Genomic DNA, 20,008 nt, shown 5'->3' with positions numbered 1-20,008 from the left:
TGAAATAGGTTGTATTACAGAAAACATAATTTGATGAACTGCTATTTAATTTGAAGAAAAATGTTTCTACAAGATTTATTCTAAAGGGACGTTTTACTCAACTTATCATCAAGTATTTTACGACATTGCAACCAGCGATTATTATAACGTATTTGCTAATACTTGAAACAAGGCTGTGTCCAGTGCCAACTAGAATCAAAATGTTGGATAGGTCGGCCTGACCTCTAAAGGGGTTCTAAACAAGAGAAACTCCAAAAGCTTCTTGCAATTAAAGTTATTGCAGTTACGTTCAAAGCTAAGACAGAATTGCTGGTAAGAATCACGAATCTAACTTACGAGCAACTCTCGCAAAGCTACGAAGTCTAGATATTTATTTGTTTTTAATGAAAGCTTAGTTAGTCTGAACTGACAGCAATCAAATTGAAGTTCATACACTTATTAAATACGCTCATTTAATCTTTATACTGGTAGATAAAACTATTTTTTCCCAACAGTGATAAGGTTGCATTTGTGCAACTTCTAGCAATTCAGGAAACCTCTTGAGAAAAATACTTAATTTTCACAGGAAATGGATAAAAACCTGTGAAATCCCGAAACGTTCCACGGAAATAATCAGTAACGCTTCGGAATTTTTTTACATTGCAATGCTCCTAGGGGGATTAGTACCCCTAAATTATTAGAAGTCTATTGCTCGTTTGGTCGGATACAGAACCATTACTTGGCCAAATATAGTTTCCTGACCTTCATTTGTGTTCACCGGAGAGTAAGGTTTCACGTGGTGGAAAAAAAACAATGGTTTTAAGTTTCTTGGATCACTGTCGTAATAAATGGCGGGAAATCAGAGTGTCGGGAGAAGAAGTGAAAGAACAAAAGCGCAAAATGACTGAAGGAGGGAGGGGGGGGCAATAGTCACACGTCGCAGGAAGTCGGGTAATTGAACCACTTGTGGGTTAGCTGATGTCGTGCTGAAAGGGTCGCGGCGAAAAAACGAAGTGCAGAGTCTTAAGTGGATTTTTGCACCCGGATACGCACTTCTCGGGAGGCTCCGTATTTGAGTTACGATCTCTTTGTGGAAAGAGAAGAGGATGATAGGGCCCCGGTGGCCGAGAATGGAACTCTTGGGGTATGACAGACGAGCAGCGATGTTCTTATTATAGACGTCTGTGAAGGCATAGAATTTGTTCAAGTATTTCCCAGAAAAAAAGAAAAAAAAAGTTGTGTGGTAGAAACCCACGATATAAGTGAAACTTTTGTATTACAGGAAAACCAAGTTCGGATCCAGAAATTTTTCAAGGGAGGAGCGATTGTTTTTTATCACTAACTTTTTACTATGTATGCGGATTTTAAAATATTGATCACACTTTTATTCCGAAACACAGTCCGGGATAAGGTCCCAAATCCAAACCTCCCTTCTCGCAACATCAATAAACATCTTTATTTTCGAAAAATTATTGGTGGTGAGTCCTTCAACGGAGGGGCGATCGCCCCCATCGCCCCTCTCTTGTATCCCTTCCCGAGGAAAACATTTATCAATCACTTTTGAATAGAATATATTATATTTATCTTTCATTTAAATTATATACATATGAGTCAATGTACATCATCTTCATTCGTTTTTAAGAGAACTTATCGTGTTCGTACACTCACCAACCTACCGCACAGCGCAATCTAACTGACAATCACAATGACTCAATCGGCAAAGCGCTTCTCTTCGAACCCATCGGATACCGGATCGAGTTCCGATGAAAACGTTTCAGACTCATTTACAACAGACTGTATATTTTAATGAAGAAAATAGAACCCAAACAACGAGATTATTAAACAATTCTCAAATTCGTAAGCTGTATTCAAGTGTTTCAACAGATGCACTGTAAATACGGATAACAAGAAAGAAATGAAGCGGAAAGAGAACATGTGGAACTTCTCGTCACACTAACAACCACGTCACTTCCGTCCCACAGAAGTGAGTCGATGAAAATTTCAAAGCCCTCGCAAAAAAGTTTCACTTTAAAAATAGAAAAGGGAATTAGGCTTTTTTTTTTTTTTTTTGTTGGTATGCAAAATGTTGTTTCGTTTTTCCTTTACGTACTCCAGGTAGAACTCTTGAAAAGGACAAGCCGATTTATCTGATATTTTAGTTCCATGACGGCATTGGAATCAAACCTGTTTCTAGTATATAATTATGCTATAATATTCGCTGGTTGCTATGTCGTAAAAAAATGATAATAAGTTGAGTAAAATGTCCTTTAAGATAAATCTAAAATGAGAACTTCGTTCACAAATTCAGCAAAAAAATGTATTGGAAAATGTTAACTGTATTGAACCTCCTTTTCACATCTTATTTGTTTTTCATTTTCATTATTTAAATCTTCTTCATTTACAGAATAAAATAATCAAAGATGAGTCAGGCAACACATCTTTGCTTGGTCACCAGTTTTCTGCAACGAGGCTTTTATACAATTACTAATTTTGCTACCCGACAGTTTTAGAACCAAAATGTCGGATAAATCAGCTCTCCTTAGATCAACGGTTTCCAACCGGTGGTTCGCGAACCCCTGGGGGTTCGCGAGAGGTTTTCAGACGGTTCGCGAAAAGAATATTGTAATGGCGGAGTTTTAACATGCCTCTTTCTGATGAAGTCTCATGTTCAAGCGGTTTAAAGAAAATTTTGCTCCTTTTTTATTCATTTGTCTCTCGCACATTTTATAATCTTAGCATGAAAACATTACTTGATGAAAACTTTACATGGAGCATATGCGATCGTCTCAAATATTTTGATGTTTAGTTTCTTTACCATTAGAGTCCGACGAAGAGCTATCGCTCTTCTTTTGTTAGCCGTTTCTAGAAGCAATAACTCCAATGAGTAGGGTCCTGTCTCAGTTCGTGATTGCGAAAAACAAAATTTGAATTCAAAATTTCAGAATTCAAATTATTATTTTTTTTCTTTTTTCTTTTTTTCTTTTTTTTTTTTTTTTTTTGCCTGTTACTTATTACCTTGTATTCAAGGAGTTCGCCAATTTCTTTCGGAGTTAGGAAGGGGTTCGCAAGGGGGAAAAGGTTGGGAACCGCTGCCTTAGATAATATCCTTTTCTCCAGGGGTATGGCACACCCTCAGCAAATCAGTGCTGAAGTTGAAGAAGAGCGTTAGGGGACGCTGCTCCCCGAAATATTTGGTTCGTTATTTTAGAAACAATGAAACTTTAATGTAATAAATAAAGTAAAAAATTGGTTTCAGGACATCGTTTGTTGGCTTTTAAAACTGAAGCTAGTTAAGTAAACCAATCTGACTTTTTTTCGGACAGGACAATCATGACATTTATTCTATTAAAGGTGTGTTCCCCCCAAATATTTTTTCCCAACAACAGCAGTATGTTACGGAACATCTCTTCCAAGAATGACCCCCCGCCCCTCCCGCCACCTACGACAAAAAAAATCCGCCCTAAAATTTTCAACGCGATCTGTGACATGAGCTCCTTTACAACGTAGACACCTTCCGTTGTTTCTGTGGGGAGGGTTAATTAATGGAAAATAACAAAAATTCGATCTAATTCAACACTAAAAAATCCCGAAACGTTACACATTATTTCCAGGTAATGTTCCGGGATTTCAAGAGTTTACACCTGTTTCCTGTGAAAATCAAGTATTTTTACAAACAAGTTTCCTGAATTGCTACAAGTAGCACGAATGCAGACTTCTCACAGGCATGAAAAATTCTTAACAGTTAAAAAATATACTCATTATTTTTATTTAGTGTTTCACCATCAACTCAACTACAATCGTCTCAAATTGACTGAACCCCAAATCAGAGCGCAATGCAGTCTCTGGATACTCTAGAATTGCAGGCAAGTAAACTATATGCTTTGACCATAATTAACAAAATGAAACTCTCCTGGTAACACAGGAAGGTGTCGAGCTGTTTCTATAAACATGTAAGTTTTCTTGAAACGTTTCATAGTTAATCAAAAAACGTGACAAGATTTTTTTTTTTTTTTTTTTTGAGAAGGTTTCTGGATTTTTCAGAGAGATTCCAGGTTAATTTCAGGAAGATTACTGACTTTTATCGGGGAACTTTCCAGTTTTTGTCAGATATGTTGCTGGCAGAATTTGGCCCATTACCTGCCCATTATTTTCGAAGAATGTCTCTATTTTTTTTTACAGCGAAGTGCGCATGTGTGCTTCTGAATGTATAAGCAACATCGTGCATTAAATCGTGAATCTTTTCGCAAGTTGCTGTACAGAAAGTAAAATAAATTTTCCTGAGAGGTAATATCGCGAAACGGTGATCCATTTGAAGATTCGAAATCATGCCGAACCGAATGAAAAGGGCAACCGGACAGCCGTACTTCGCAGACCAAATGGAAAAGCATCAATGGCAAAATGGCAAAATATCATTCTTTTACCATTTTAAAATGAACACAAAATAGGGCTGGGAAACGATGCTTTTCCTGAGAAAATTTTAACGTTGGAAAATTCAGAAAGAAAATTTTACTTGATCACGGAAAACCAGTTCTCTCTTTGCAACCTTTCTTGTATTTTGTTCAAAAGTTTTCCAACCGCCACTTCCGTTAACTTATTATTGAGCAATCACGAATTGCTTATTGCTTTCATTTGACTGTTGAATGATGTCTTTTGATTTTCCCCCCGCCGTCCTCTGCAGCACCTCCGTCGACCGGCCCCTCCAGATGCTGCTCCTCTAGCGAAAACCGTCTCCAGGTTGCATCCATATCCTACAAGCACGCGTACATAAATACACACGCCTGCATACATGCACGCCTGCACGCACGCCTACACTCATGAACGCTCACACACACGCTCGTACTCACACACCACACACGAACGTCTGCAGACACATGAACGCTTACACACACACGAGCATACGCACACACGCACGAGCATACGCACACATGTGCGTATATACATACATACATACAAACGCGCGCGTAAATACACACACACATGCCTCACACGCTCGTGATTGCGGAAAACATAATTTAAGTTCAAGATGCCAAAAATTCAGATTTCCTTTTTTTTTCCTTGCATTAAAGACCAAAAAAGTTGGTTAAGGCGTGAACAATTAGGACGAAATTAAAATGAAACAAGAAGAGAAATGTATGCAAATAGAATACAAAGCATCCACCCGCCTACGTTCAAACAAACTATCCTTAAACTTAAACGAAGACATAAATCAACAACAGGATTTATACGTGAAATAGCCCTGGCTATAGGGCGGTAACTTACTGAAATAAACAGGATTTATATTTCAAATGTATTCAACCACAAATAGATCTTACTTTCTAAAAATTCTCGATCTCAAGATTGTAGCAAGAACTCACAGCATCCTTGACCCTGCAATTTAGAGGTCATGCTGCTCCTATGAACATTCCTTTGCGGAGGAATTTTTGAATACTTAAAACTACTTCCGCGACACGCAGTTCCACTTTTTCCTTGGCCTTTATTATTCCCGCTGGCACAAGAAGAAACGAAAGTGTACGGCAGAAGCTGCGCAATGCATAGATAATGGGCAGGCCACATTGGCGGATAGGATATGCTAATGACTTAATAATTAGTCAACTATTATTATCATGCAATATTCAAGAAGTGTAGCAAGCTTTTGCTTGAAGAACGCGGAAGTTCCTTTAGAAGTGTGGTGTAAGTCTTCCTTTGGAACGAGATTAAGTTTCGTTGCACCCATAGCTTTCCTGAGAAACTAGGTATATGGGTAGCATACTCAAGGCCGGAGAGAGCCAAGGCGGGCCCCTAGTCAGTTATGTCGTCAGGTCCCTACCGCCCCTCAGAAAAAGAAAGAAGAAAAAACGAGGGGAAAAATAAAAAGGTGGAAAAAAGAAAGAGGGGAGAAAAAAATTAAAACTGCTTACAAGAAAACAATTAAGTCTATTTTAAGCGAAACAACAGTAAATACCAGAAGATTAAATTTTACTCAATCTTTACGTTTTCTCTTATTCGGAGTTTTTCCACCCTTTTTCTTTTATTATTTCTTTTTTCTTTCTTTCTTTGTTTTCTTTCTTTCCTTTCGGTTTTTTTATTTTTATGTTTTTAGTTATTTATTTATTTATTTATTTATTTTTTAATGCGTCAGTGTCGCTGGGACCCTCCAAGGCCGGGGCCAGTAGTTTCCGTTCCAAGCCTGAGCATAGTGATATTCCGAATTACCTTAGATTGAAAATAAAATCACCTTCTGAGATCAAGTACGGATTCGGCCATGGCCCTAGCATTTATTTAAAGGAGCCTTTTACCACATAGTTTAAAAAAAAAAAATCCGGCACATCACTGATTACTTCCGGGTAACGTTGCAGGATTTAAGGGCTCACTCCAGCTTCCCGTGAAAAGCAACTTCTTTTGCGAAAAAATTCCTGAATCGCAACACGTTCTATGAATGCCAATTTTTCACTGTGGTGAAATTTTTTTAGCTACCAGTGTGAAATTATGTCAGATTGTTATTACATACTTCTCCTTCCGGTTACGTACGACACTCCGGATTGATTGAGCCTCAAACAAGGGTGGGCTGCCGTCTTCGTATGTCGTCGGAGCTAAGGCACTATGTGAGAGGAGCGGAATCATCTGGCATCTTGATTCCATAATTGTAGGGGGACAAGTTTAGTATTCCTACTGAAGCTTCATTGCAGAAAACTGGTGTCCAAGCTTTAGATGTTTGCCTGATGGATGTTTTTGTTTTGTTATTCTGTAAATGAAGAAGATTTAATTAAAACAAATTAGGTTTATTACAGTAAACATTTCCGGATGCATTTTTCTTGAATTTGTGAACTTAGTTATCTTTCTAGATTCACTATAAGGGACATTTTACTCAACCTAACAGCAATTGTTTTACAACATAGCAACCAGCTAATATTATAACATATTTATAAATAATAAAAACAAGGTTAGATCCTAAGCTGTTTTGGAACCAAATGGATAAATTGTCTGTCCATTTCAAATGGTTCCAGTCGAATGATTTGATACTGACGAGGAAAATTTGCACTTTTCAGGAAAGCCAAAAACAGTAATTTTTTTCTTACCAGGAAGGGTATAGTTATTTTCAGTGTTTTAATTTTTATGGACAACTTAATGTTTAATACTAACGTTTGAAGTAGTAAAAACCAGTTGGTAGCCCTTTTTGAATACTGCGGCAAACCATCGGATTTGAAAAATGCGAGTTTTCACATTCGTTAGTTTAGCATGGTGCCGACGTTATTTCAGTTCTGAAGGATTTGCTTACTAAGGAGCTTCGGTCAGATTAGCATTAGAAGCTTTCTTGGTAAATTTAGAGGCTACCGAGCTACCTATATTCTGTGTTAGTGCTCACTAAAGATTCGTAATCTATACCAGAAACATGACTAGCATTAATTGATAAGATTTCTGAATTTTTCAGAAAGACTCCTGGTTACTTTCAGGAAGAAAACTAACATTTTGCGGGAAACTTTCCTATTTTTTCCATACTTTATCTTCCTGCCAGAAATTAAGCACGTTAGTGCTTAATTTCACAGGAAATCGGTATGAAATCCCGAAACGTTCCATGGAAATAGCCAGTAACGTTTCGTTTTTTTTTTTTACAGTGCAGGAGCGAATTGTTAATCGCTGCATTTTTAAGTCTTTACAAGAGCTGTAGGCAGAAAGGTTGCTTGGTACATACTTGAAATTCCCTCTTAGCTTCAGCCATGATTGCAATAATGCTTTAGAAACCTTCCTGGTAGATCAGGCAGGTGCGAAGCTTTCTTTTTACGCTTACAAAAGTTCTCTCTGAAGGTTTCTGATTTGTTTCAGAAACTAGAAAAATCTTTAAACGAAAAGATTTCCGAATTTTTTTCTTTTTTGTAAGATACGTCACTGTCGAAAATTGAGCACATTAGCTGCCCATTATTTTCCGGGAATGTTTTTGAATTGTTTTCACAATGTAATCGCTAAATTTTTGAAACCGTTAACTCCAATCTGATAGAGATACTTTATTTTGCATGCAGTTCAAAAAAAAAAAAAAAATCTAATACGAAAGATCAGCAGCTAAGTAGTTAACAAGTCATTTTCTGAGCTTAAATCGACTATCATAACTGTCGCACTTAATATTCAGGTCAGAGCGGTGGGAGGAAAGTGTTCTAGAGAAAACGTTCTCCCCGAGAGCAGCGAAGCGCATAAACTTCACTTAATGAGATCAACGAGGAGAATTAGTAAATTTTTATACGAACGTTGACTCAGTTCTACAAGTAGAGAGAGAAAAAAACTTTTTTTCGGCTCCGGCCCCGAAGGTACCGTTTTCTCTCTTTTTTTTTTTTTTTTTTTCTTCCAACAACCATTTCTTTTACTCGTTTTCGTCTGGAGTAAATAAGGTCAAACTTTAGTTCGCATGCTACTTCTGGGTCTGTGAGTGTACGAGAACGTAGAAAAAAGTAAATAAATAAATAAAACGGCGGAATTAACAAAAGAACGCGGCGGGATTTGATGGTAATGCTCTGCTTCTTTTTCAGAAGCATATGAGTTGTTGGAAGCAAAAGTGGTGTGAGTCAATAACACATGATTTTGCTCAATTGGATGCAACGGGCGCTCCGATTGGAGATTACAGGAGGTCATTGGAACCTCCCAATTCCTTATTAGGCAAATTTCGACTGACGATGATTCGGCAAGTTTGGAGACAACATTGTCAAGTTACACTTTTAAAGAAAATATATAAAGATGCTTCTTGTCACCAGGGCCCCAGAGAGCCAAGGCAGAGAGCCCCTTGTCAGTTATGTTGCCGGGCCCCTGCTGCCCCCAAAAGAAAAAAAAAATGGGAAAAAGAAGAAAAAAAGAGGAGGGGGAGAAAAGAAAATGGAATAAAGGAGGAGAAAAGGGGGAAGGGAGAAAGAAGTCAAAACTGCTTTCTAGAATACAATTAACTCTATTTTCAGTGCAAGAACAGGAAATACCAAAAGAGTAAATTTTACTTAATCTTTACGTTTTCTCTTATTCGGAGTCCTGTCCTCCTTTTTTTTTTCTTTTTTCTTTCCTTCTTTTTCTTTCTTTTTTTCTTTCGTTCTTTTCTTTTCTTTCTTTTTTTCTTTTTCTTTTTTTTTTCGTCAGTGTCGCGGGCTCGGGCTCCATTGCTTCCGACTAGGCTAACATGACCTCTTGTCGGGCCAGCATGGCACTTCTTATAAAATGCTAGTGTCCATTTGTGTGTGTTCATATTTCGTTATTCGGCAAAATTCGGAGTTTCATTCGGCATATTGAGAATTTGCCGAATAAAACTCCGAATTTCACCAAAAAATAAAATATAAGTTTCGCATCATTATAAACTTTTTCAAAAATATTGCAATTTTGCAATGCTGTCTCCAAAATAGCCGAATCGTTAGACAAAATTTGCCGAATAAGGAATTTTTTGGGCGGTCACAGTGACTTCTTATCGGGGCGCCCCTGCGCTCCTGATTGAATAGTTTAGAAGCTTCTTTAGTAGCGGCACCCACCAAGGGGTGGGTGAAGGGATCATGTCGCAGTCTGCGCCATTGAAATTTTTAGGGGATGTATAAATTGGTATATTCCTGTTTTTAGGGGGGAGCCTTTTCGTGGTAATGGGGGGAGCCTTCGTGGCAATGGGGTTGTGCCCTTGCTCTTAAGAGGGGCACCCCTGGCTTTTGCACACATCAATTACTGCTGTTCCGTTTTACGATTATTGTCTTCAGTAAATGGTTGACTTCCTCCACTTTTTCAAAAAATAGAATGTGGCTGAAACTAATTTCTGATGGTGTAAATACACACAGCAAAAAAAAAAAAAGAAAAAAAGGACGTACACCACTTTTGCTTCCAACGGCTCTTATCGTTCAACAGAATGTTGACGGAAAAAGTGATTAGGGATTATAAATGGTAGCTTTTCAGTTGGCACATTGAGTGAATGAGCGATGAGTAATAGAAAAGAGTTTGGCGATTTGTAAGCAAAGGAAATTGTGTGTTTGAGTGATGATATAACTTACTTAAGCAGAGGAATTGTTTGGCATTTGTGTCCCGAGCACTTCTCCTGTCTAGAAATAATTAATTCTTTCGAAACAAAATCATGCATGTTGTCTTTATACTACAGAAAGCTTTCATCTGTCAAACTTCTCTATTTATTGAATACTAATGGTACCCGCACGGCTTTGCCCGTAGTAGAAAATGAAAAGGTCATTTGGTTCACATGTATATTTACAAATAATGAATGATGAATTTCTCGCCAATTGGCTATGTTCATTTGCTCGTCCGTGTTACGGTTTCACGTTATGATAATTTCGTAATTTACTCGTTCACGTTAGATAATTTGCTGGGTAAAATGTTCTTAAAATTGGAATAGAAAAAGAACGAAATCGAATTTTCAAAAAAATCGCTTTGAGGTGCACACCCTTATGCTACAAACTAATTCTGTACCAAATTTCGTGAAAATCGGCCAAACGGTTTAGGCGCTATGTGCGTCACAGAGATCCGACATCCTACAGACAGACTTTCAGCTTTATTATTAGTAAAGATAAAGAAGAATAGTAATGACGCAGGGTTCGTATATAAAGTGGGGTGGTTTGAAAAACTCGAGTTTTTTCCTTTCGGAATCGCGTTACCTCTTAAGAGTTGTAGTTTGGTATCCTCAATTAGGGAAAAATAATAAACAATTTTTAAGTTGACGTCTTCAGTTCGCGCATGAGGCTGAAAGTTTGAAGAACTATGCTAAAAGTTAAGTTTTTCAAAAAATAGTAAAATATAATATTTTTATGACGTAACAGCTATAAATTGTCAGTATATAGCGTAGTTTAAACCTTAAAAAAAATATTTTATAGCTTTTACATCTTTTGTTTGGCATGCGCCTTAAATTGGGCTAAAATCTCCTGCCCAATCTAAGGCGTATGCGCGAACTAAAGATCTTATGTAAAAGCTATAAAATATTTTTTATGTGTAAACTACACTATACATTGACAATTTACGGCTGTTACGTTACGAAAAAATACAAAAAAAAGTACTAATTTATTATTTTCTGAAATTTTCAATTTTTAACACATTTTTTCAAACTTTCTACCTGATGCGCGATCTGAAGATGTAAACTTAGATTTTTTTTTTCACTAATTGAGGATACCAAACTACAACTTTTGAGCGGTAACGCGATTTTGAAATTAAAAAAAAATCTTTTTTTTTTTTACGAACCACCCTAAAACCCACCTGAAATTTTTCACATCAAATGGATCAGGATCATCACAATGGGGTTGTTTCCTTCAGTCAAAAGTAGTACTTTTTTGTCACTGAAATTGATAGAATAAGCAAAAAAATTAGCATGGACCTAGAAAATACTTTCATTTTCCCAAAAGTTATTTTTTAATTAATTTTTTTAAATGTCCGATTTTTGAAACAAGGCGTGGTCTTGATGACGTCACAAATGATGCACTTTGCCGCATCTTTCTCCGTGATTCCACGTTATGATAATCAAGAAGCGAATTAAAATTGCGCTCCATGCTTGCTATCAACCATATCGTTGTCAATTCACGTGAGTAAAGATGTGAATTAAATATTTTGCTCTGTGAAGGGCAACATAGAATGGCATTTCATCTTTTGTGATGTCATCGGACAGAAGCGTAAACATTAAAAGCGCGCCGATTTAAGTATTTTTTTTTTTAAATATTAAACTTAAATTATTTAAAAAATAGTCAGATTCTATGTTTCTAAACATGATCTTTCAGGAAAAATATTTTAAAAATTTTGGAAGCGATCCCATCGGATCAGGGGCATTTCTAGGAATGGGATTTCAGGGCTCAAATCCCATCCAAAATTTTCCAAAACTGTTCAAAAAAAAAAAAAAAAGAAACAAAAAAAAGAAAAAAAATTGCTTTAAACTCTACTTTCCTTCTGAGCATTTGTTTATAGGTTTTTTTTTCTTTTTCTTTTCCTTTTTTTTTTTTCAAAAATTCGTTTGAAAAATGAAATTATTATTACTGAAGAATTATACAAACTCAGTGCTTTGTCTACTGTATTTATTTTTGTTGTAGTTATTACGAACGTTATTTCTTTAAAAACTATACAGCAAACAATTTGGAGGAAAAATCGCCAAATCTTGAATTCCTGACGCTACACTGTAAAAAAATTCCGAAACGTTACTGGGTATTCCCGTGCTACGTTTCGGGATTTTAATGGTTTTTATCCACTTCCTGGAAAAATCCAGTATCATTGTCAAAAAGTTTCCTGAATTGTTACAAGTTGCACGAATGCAGACTTTTCACTGTTGTGAAAAATATTTTTAACTCCCAGTTTAAAAATTAACTGAGCGTATTTATTAAGTGTATCGGCTTCATTGAAATTACGGCCCGTCCATGCTGACTAAGCTCCCAAAGGGAGCGGATAAGTATGGACTACGTTGCTTTGCAAGAATTGCTGGCGAGTAAAATTCTCGTTACTTACCAGCAATTCTGGCTTAATTTTGGCCATGTTTGCAATAATGCTCTTGGAACTTCCTTGATATATCAGGAAGATGCCATGCTATTATATTAATATACCTTTTTAAGTCTGCACTATTTTTCCCGAGACACGACTGGCTTTTAACGGCAAGATTTCTGAATTTTTCAGGAGGCATCCAGGATAATATCAGGAAGGTTACTGAATTTTAGCGGAAAACTTTCCGGGATTTTGCAAGATATGTTACTGGCAGAAATTGAGCACATCAGCTCCCCATTATTTTTCAGGAACGTTTCTGAATCGTTTTTACAGTGTAACCAAAATAGCAAAATTCTTCAGATTTGAAGTGGCAAACTATATATTTATCATGTTGCAGAAGTTCAAAAAATATGAATTTAAGAAGATTTACCTCGAATGAGAGTTAATGAGTCATGCAGCTATTCTCTTGAGTTGTTAAAAAAATACATCAGATACACTGTAAAGAAATTCCGAAACGTTACTAATAATTTTCGTGGAACGTTTCTGGATTCAACAGGTTTTCATCCACTTCCTGGGAAAATCAAGTATCTTTGTCAAATAAATTCCTGAAACAAATGTGGACTTCTCAGTGTTGTGGAAAATAATTTTCGATACTAATTTAAAGATTAACTGAGCGTATTTATCAAGTGTATTGTTTTCTATTCGATTAACGGTCCGTCCAGATTGTCTAAACTTCCACTGACAGCGAATGAGTCTCTGGATTTTGAAAGAAGTGCAGCAAGATTCGTGATACTTATTTGCATTTCTGTGTTAACTTTGGCCAAGGTATGAATCATGCTTACGGAACTTACTTGATAAATCAGGAAGGTGCCAAGCTATCATAAAAAAACCTGCCGAAATTTTCTCTGAAGGTTCCCGAGACACGACTAGCTTTAACCAGGGAGATTTCAGAATTCTTCAGGAAAATTCCAGAATAATTTCAGGAAGGTTGCTGGATGTTAACGGAAAGCATTTCTGTTTTTTTTTTTTTTTTGAGCAATCACGTTTGCTTATTGTTTTCATTTGACTGTCCTTGGCGTTATGGTTCCTTTATGGACACACACAAAAGCCTATACGTGCACGCAAGTGCGTCCGCACCCACAACTATACGCACGTAACCGCCCAGGAGGAGGCAGGCTTGGGGGGGACAGGAGCTGTTTCTAGAAACAATAGCTCCAATGAGTAGGGTCCTATCGTGATTGCGAAAAGCATAATTTGAATTCAAAATTTCAGAATTCAAATTAATTCCTTTTTTTTTTTTTTTTTTTTGAGCAATCACGATTGCTTATTACTTTTATTTGACCGTCCTTGATGTTGTGGTTCCTTTTTCAGCTTGGACCAGGGACACCAGCACCACCGCCCGCCGTCCTCTGCAGGCGCGGCTGTCCCCCGGTCCTGAGCTATCCGCTTCTCCTGGTCGGAGGCGTCCATGTCCTGCACTCACGCACGCTCACACACATACAAACACACGACTTCACACACACACACACACACTCACACACGCCTACGTGCATACACACAGGTCCACGCACACACACAAGCCTACACACACATACAACTATGCACACGTAACCGCCCAAGAGGAAGGGCAGGCTTGGGAGGACAGGAGCCATTTCTAGAAACAATAACTCCAATGAGTAGGGTCCTGTCGCAGTTCGTGATTGCGAAACGCATAATTTGAATTCAAAATTTCAGAATTCAAATTATTTTTTTTTTAAATCTGTTTTTTAAAGATATGTTACGGGCATAAATTGGGCACATTAGCTGCCCATTATTTTCAGGAACGTTTCTAAACTCTGTAGAAATGAGTTCTCGAGATCTTTGAAGAAACACGTTGAGGATTCAATACTAATAACATGTAAATGTTGGAATTAGACGCTTGTTTTGCAGAGTAAAACCAAATAACCAAGCTTATACAATGAAACTAACGTAGACACTGTAAAAAATTCGGAAACGTTAATGATTTTTTTTCCGTGGAACGTTTTGCGATTTCACAGGTTTTCATCAACTTCCTGGGAAAATCAAGTATCTTTGTCAAAACGTTTCCTGAATTGTTACAAGTTAAACGAATGCAGATTTCTCACTGTTGTGAAACGTTTTTAACTCCCAGTTTAAAAACTAAATGATGATATTTATAAGGTGTATCGATTTCATTTCGATTATGGCCGTACAGCTCGACTAAGCTCCTAATGGGAGTGAGTAAGTCTATATAAGTAAGAATTAGCTTTGCTGGTGTTTGTAGTAATGCTTTTGGAGCTTTCCTGGGAAATCAGGAAGGTGCCAAGAATTATTATAATTAACCAACCTATGTTTTTCTGAAGGGTTACAGAGATACGACCGGCTTCAACCGGAGAGATTTCAGGAAGATTACTGGATACTTTGGAAAACAATTCTGTTTTTGCAAGATACAGGGTGTCCTGAAATGCACTTACTGTTTTCAAAAATTTTCGTAAGAAAACAGTTAATGATAAAAATCAAATTCTTGCAAAAAATTCATGCGATGAGTAGTAAGTGTTTTCTCCACGAATTCCAAATTATAGTTCAAAACTTTTTTAGCAGATGGCGCTGCAGATAGTAACCCGTAAATCAAGAAGGAATAATTGAAATTTCTCGAATTTGTTGCCGATTGCAACATTAGACTAGCCGAATTCAGACATTTTGAAATTAATAATATGAAATTTGTTCATCCAGAACAATTTTTGAAAATGTATGAAGTAATTTTCTATCTTTCTTTGATTTAATGACTTACTATCAGCAACGCCATCTATTGAAAAGTTTTTGAACTAAAATTTGCAACTCTGGGTAGAAACAACTTACAGCCCAACCGTATGAATTTTCTGCAGGAATTATTATTTTTTTTATCATTAACCGTTTTCTTGTTAAAAGTTTTTGAAAACAGTCAGTCTATTTCAGAACAACCTGTATGTTACTTGCAGAAATTGAGCACGTTAGTTGCCCATTACTTTCCAATTTTCTGAATTGTTTTTACAGTGCAATTGGTGACAAAATTGGAAAAAAAAAAAGAAGAAAATTTTTCAGCACCTTTACCTACTTACTGCAGTATGCTTGCATGATCTTATTTTATTATTCCGTAAAACTTGAAGTTTCATTTGGCAGTTTGAAAATCTTCTCCCTTCCAAAAATGTAAGTTCAAAGCGCCCTGTTTACTGGTCGAATTAAAATCAATAATTACTCAATACAGTTACTTAAATGCTATTGGCAACAAAAGAGGAAAGGAACACAAATATTGAATGTTCCAATCAATGAAATAGAAAGAAGCAAAAGGAAAGAGAAAAAAGGATATTTTCACGATTATTCCATTGTATTTTGCGGCGACTGAGCAGTGGGAGTCTGCGACAGGTGGCCGAAGAAAAGAAAGTATGCAGCCAGTCGTAACCTTTCAGTTTAAACGCGTGTTCTTTTATTAGGCAACACGAAACCAGCAAACAAGAAAAAACATCCATGGCATTTAGTTTTCTGTAGGACTAATTGAAGGTTGAGAGAAAAAAAGGAAGCAAAAATAATAGGAATTTATTTAGAAGAATTGTTAAAAATTAGGTAATAACCGCTACTTTACTGGAGAGAGGAAAACGGTCGCTTGGCACATTAGCCGCGTTTACAACACTTCTCGACCCCGTACATTCCCGCTCCGGCTCCGCAAAAAACTGATTGAAAAATTCCCCGTTTCCATGTAAAAAGAGGTTTTCCATTGTACCAGAGAAAGCTGTTTTTTCCCAACATCCTTAGCGGCTATACCCAGGAAGTAGACGAACTTGTTCCGCGTAATGCTTTTTGGGTAAAAACTCCGCTTTCACTCCAGAAGGAAGCAGGCGGAGAAAAATTCCACATATACCCCGCAAATATCCGGAATGCGGTGAAACGCAGGTTTTTTCTGGGGTCGAAAGTGTCCATGGAAACGGCGGGGACGCACCGGGTTAAAAGGATGGTGTGAAAGGATGGGACGCGCGCTCTTTCACCACTGGTAAAAAATTACAAACATTTTTTTAAAGAATTACTTTTATATGGCTCGATGTGGAATAGAATTCTACATACAATTCACTAATAAACGGGAAATCGCAATTTTTGAGCTTACTCTATTCAGTTTCTGAGGTACAGATATAACATTTGGAATAGGATACCTTTTTTCAATCAAACATATTTAAAAGGCATTGTGCTCAAAATGATACTTTTAAACAACTAGATAACTCCCTAGCACCTTTGATCATTAACAATCCTAGTATGAAGTCGAATAAATACATTTGTGCATGAACAGAAAAAAAAAAACGTGTCGTATAATTGCACAGCAATTTTTGTGCAATTATACGTAATTTTTTATTTTTAATCCTAGTATGGTATTACATCTACACATGAGGGCATGAGGGCACATGATATTTCCAGAAGAAAGTTTTGAAATAAGCTCAAAATTTTATGTTTATACTTGTTTCTGAATAATTGCCGAGTAAATTGACTGCAAATTTTAACCTGTTTTTTTTTTTTTTTTATGAGCAATCACGATTGCCTATTGCTTTCATTTGACTGTTTTGATGTCCTATCATTTTTCCCACCGCCACCCTCTGCACCATCACCGTGGACAGGCGGGCTCCTCACGCTGCTGCTCCTATAGCGAAAGCTGTCTCCAGGTTGCATCCATGTCCTACACACACGCGCATACATACACAACTACACACATACACACACACACACACAAACACACATACATACAGACACTTACACATATACACACACAAAAACCTACACACACACACACATACAAAACTACCCACACTTTCATGCCTGCACACAGACACAAAACACACATGCCTACACACACATACCCCATACACACAAACACATATCCCCCCCCCCCACACACACACTCGTGATTGCGAAAAACATAATTTGAATTCAAGATGTCAAAATTCAAATTAATTTTTCTTTCTTTTTTTTTTCGTTTTTGTTAGAGTATAATGATTTTTGTTATTGTTACGAATGAACAAAGTAAATAAATAAATAGAATAAATATATAAATAAACTGCTTCGGTTCACTTCATTTTTACTTTTTCTTAATTGTAGACATACTAGGCTACGTACTAATCATATTACAGCTATTCAATTGTTCAAAAGCGCTGAATAAAATATGGAATGCAGCCAAGAATCAGACAATACGAGTAGAGCTATTAAAGATTTATTCAAAGAAAAACACAAGGAGAGTGGCTGTTTACATTCAAGGTTTTTAATAAATCGATATTATACGGAAACTAATAAATACATACGTCTCATCTCCGTTTCTCAATCTTTTTTAATACACATTTAATTTTAACATTAAATGTTTCGTTGTTCTTACAACAACTTATGTCATTAATCTAAGAAAATGTATTGGATATTACTACAAATATATTTATTCTTTCACAGTAAAAAAAAATCCGAAACGTTACCGTGGAACGTTTCGGGATTTCACAGGTTTTCATTCATTTCCCCGTGAAATCAGGTATCTTTGCAAAAAAGTTTCCTGAATTGCTAGAAGTTGAAAGAATGCAGACTTTTCACTGTTGTGAAAAAATATTTTTTTCCACCAGTATAAAGATTGACTGAGCGTGTTCATTACGTGCATCGTCTTCAGTTCGGCAACGGCTCGTCTAGTGTGCCTGTGCTCATAATGAGTGCGAATAATTTTTTGATAAGCTGCAGCTTCGTGTTGGCGATAATGTGATCTTACTTGAAAATCTGTCGCAGTTGAGGCCATATACGTTTGGAAAAGAATTGAGGGTCGTTTAAAAAAAAAAAAAAACCTTCATTCACTTCAATGAAAGTTGGAGAAAACAAAATCCTGCATTCGCTACTACTAGGACGCATGAATTTTGAAAGTACAAAAATATGTCTAATTAAAATTATCTAGATTTTTTCTTTTCTGCAATTATTGTAGAAGTAAAACATTAAGCTTAAATACAATATCTCAACCACCTTGAGCTATTAATGTAAAATATGCGGAATGTCTGCGCACACACACACACACATATAGGGGACACATAGGGGGTCAGGAGTTGTTTAGTTGATGAAAAGGGGTTTCGAAGTGTAAAAGGTTGAGAACCACTGAACTAAACTAATATCTTTGTCGCTATAACAGTGATCCAAATAGAGAATGTTTTTTACGGCAAAATTAGTTTGAGTCTTGAAATAACTATTAGTTTGAGTCTTGAAATAACTATTAAAATGGCCACAATTGGTAGTTCTACCCTATTTGTGACGCTAAATAAACATGATTTCTGTGAAAAAATAAAAATTTGACCACATACAAGCTGTCTAAATTAGTTTTCATTTATTAGTATAAATGTCATGCAAAAGTACCAGCAATATGAATAATCTCATACTAATATATAAATGTTTTTAGGATCCTTATCAGGATGCTGACATTTGTTGATGTAAGGCCTAAACAACCGTCATTTTTGCGATGTGCTTGAGAATGATGGGGAGAGCGAAAACTACAGTTGGAAGGAAAGGAGGGGGCAGCTCTGCGGAGCTATCCAGAACCCCCTTTAGTCCATTCAATAAATAAATTGTGGCCTGCATGGAATATGCGATAATTTTTGACTTTAGAATAATGGTAGGGGTAGTTAGTAAGCAAACATGCTACAAGTCCCCGCCCCTGGTGTGTGAGCCAAATGTGGGCGGATGGGAGAAGCAAATTTTGGGTTTTTCGAGTATATGTCGGAAACGGTGGAAAAAATGGGTTGAAAGTACAAATTCAAGCTAAATAAAGTTCCTATAAAACTGTTTTTACATATATGTGTCAAATTTCCAATAATTTTCTGGGTATATGTTATGAAAAATTGATAATTTTCGAAAAACTCTCTCTTTTTGTCAAACATTTGCTCCTAGTGCCTCCCAGGATCAGTATTCATAAAAATTGTGAATAACAAAGTTGTAGAGCTTTAAATTTCCTTTAATTTGATATGCTACTTTGTTGCACTTTAATCCAACCAATTAAAAGTTGTAGAATTTCAAACACGCAACATCATGCCAAAAAAAAAAAGGAACACTTGAAATTCACAAGCGTCGAACTAACCCGAAAAGATCGCGTAATTTCTCTTTCCTCAATGAATTTGACAGTCCTGATTGACAGTGAAGAAATATTTGTAGATTACTACAGGGTGATGGGAATTCATGAAATTTTAACTTTGTGACAAGTGGGAAGGAAAGAGAAAGAAAAAGTGTGACATCAAGCATTTTTTAATACGAATATGTTTATGAAAAGTAGCTTGTAAAACGAAGTTTGTGACATAGAGAAGGGGAGGGGTAAAAATGTTGAAGAAAAGTGTGATATCATTTCTTGTCAGCCCCTTACCGAGGAATCGGACGAAGGTTTGCAGAATTACGTACATGCAGTATGAATTACTGGACTAGGGAAGTGCAGAAAGTCAGCCCTCTACATACTAGTTAAGGAAATTGATGACGACATTGATTTATTTAAATTTGAATTTGTTGTTGATAATGAAACCTAGTCTACAAAACTGCTTGCACTGTAAAAAAAAAAAATTCCGAAACGTTACTGGTTATTTCCGTGGAACGTTTCTGGATTTCACTGGTTTACATCTATTTCCCCGTAAAATCA

At 36.5% G+C, this 20,008-nt stretch overlaps 1 protein-coding gene across 1 annotated transcript in view; it reads left to right on the top strand.

Moving 5' to 3' along the window:
* LOC129228058 (aminopeptidase Ey-like) overlaps positions 1–20,008 on the top strand; it is a 164,083-nt gene that overhangs the window by 33,635 nt on the left and 110,440 nt on the right. The gene's annotated exons all lie outside the window — the stretch shown is intronic.

Source organism: Uloborus diversus, chromosome 8 (genome assembly GCF_026930045.1).
Source record: "Uloborus diversus isolate 005 chromosome 8, Udiv.v.3.1, whole genome shotgun sequence".
Taxonomy (NCBI): domain Eukaryota; kingdom Metazoa; phylum Arthropoda; class Arachnida; order Araneae; family Uloboridae; genus Uloborus; species Uloborus diversus.
The sequence above is the reverse complement of the archived record's forward strand: the minus strand, read 5'-3'. Positions and strand labels throughout refer to the sequence as shown.